Here is a 1626-nt window from a genome sequence, read left to right on the forward strand (position 1 = left end):
TCAATAAGATGGCACAGTTGCAACGAAAAACTCCCCTTTAACTGGCAGAAAGCTCCCGCAGAACGGGGGTCCTTCATGGGCCTCTGTCCCGCTGTACATCTCTGTCTATCTTGTGTGTGTGTGTGTGATTTGGTTTTCGGTCAGAAGCAGGACTCGGCCTGAGTTTCTTCTTAGATTGTTCAAAGAGCGCTGTCATGACAGAGCTGCCGAGGACCTGGTTGAAGTCACACCCAGATCTGTTTTGAGGAGTTTTAAATAAAATTCGGAAGTGACAGGAGCTCTAAACCTGACGGTGCAGCTCATAGGCTATTTATTCTCAGGTACAGGAAGCAAAAGGTGACAGATTTTTCTATTCATTTTTTTGATTCTGGGGGGTTAGGGTGGGGGTGGGGGTTAGGAATACATATACATACACATATACAAAAACTGATACAAACACCTGAGGACCCAGCCTTCGTGGTCTAAGTGGGCCCCCAAAAGCCAGGTAGGCCGGAAGTGAGCGACTGTGACGGTCTAGCCTTTAGAATTACGTCACGAGCTCTCTCGGTGGAGTGAAACTCTCCCGTCTGCTCCTTGTTATCTAAATATAACAGGACACTGGCGTAAATTCTCGACCTTCTTCTGTTCAATCAGCTTTCTGTTTGATGTTTATTCAGCTGTGTGAAAACTCCGGAGGAACCCTCTCAAGGGATTAATAAAGTTTTATTTAATCTAATAACTTTAATCTCAGCCAAACCAATTTACTCAGGAACAAATAAAACACTGAAAAAAGTCAAACATGAACAATTTTAGGTTATCTAAGTGACTTATATATCATGTTTAACATGAGGACAAACAGACTGAGGAGCGGGACTGGGGGGGCTGGGGAGAACACACATGGATGCACATGACAAACGGGGGACCTAAAATGAAACACAAGGAGGGGAACATAGGGACTGACAAGGGAGACGAGACATGGGGGGGAGATAAAGACATGACTGAAGACACAGACACAGACTCTCATAGGGGTTAAGTGGCAGGAAGGCTGATGGGGTAGCTTATTTGTGTAATCAGGTCTCTCCCGTTTTAGTGACACTGGGAGCTGGTGATGGGACAGGGGAGTCAGCTGGAAAGTCGGACAGAACGTTGGTGCCAAACCAAAAACACTGTACACTGTAAAATCTAATTAGTTCACAGAACTCAAAAAAACTATGCAAACTCATTGCCTCAAAAAATTGAGTAAAGTTTACTTAAGACTAAGTTAGGGCAACTTATTCATTTTCATTTTGAGTACACTGTACAACCTCATTAGTTCCCAGAACTCAAAAAAATCTATGCTAACTCGTTGCCTCAAAAAAACTAAGTAAAGCTTACTTAAGATGATTGTTAGGACAACTTATTCATTGCAAGTCTGCAGTATTAAGAATAACTTGATGTTTCTGACTGTACAATACTAATTGTTTACCCACTGATAAACATTTCAAGTTCAACTAAATTAAAAAGAACAATTGGTGGTAACCTGAATATGAATCATGATTAATAAATAATTAACAACACTTTTTGAAATGATGTTAAAATCAGCACAACTTTTATTTTCAAATGCAAAAAAAGTATGACAGCCAACATACTGGACACTGTTCTGCTGAA

The sequence above is a fragment of the Haplochromis burtoni genome, unplaced genomic scaffold (genome assembly GCF_018398535.1).
Source record: "Haplochromis burtoni strain Fernald_Lab_line unplaced genomic scaffold, NCSU_Asbu1 Contig_15, whole genome shotgun sequence".
In the NCBI taxonomy this organism is placed as follows: domain Eukaryota; kingdom Metazoa; phylum Chordata; class Actinopteri; order Cichliformes; family Cichlidae; genus Haplochromis; species Haplochromis burtoni.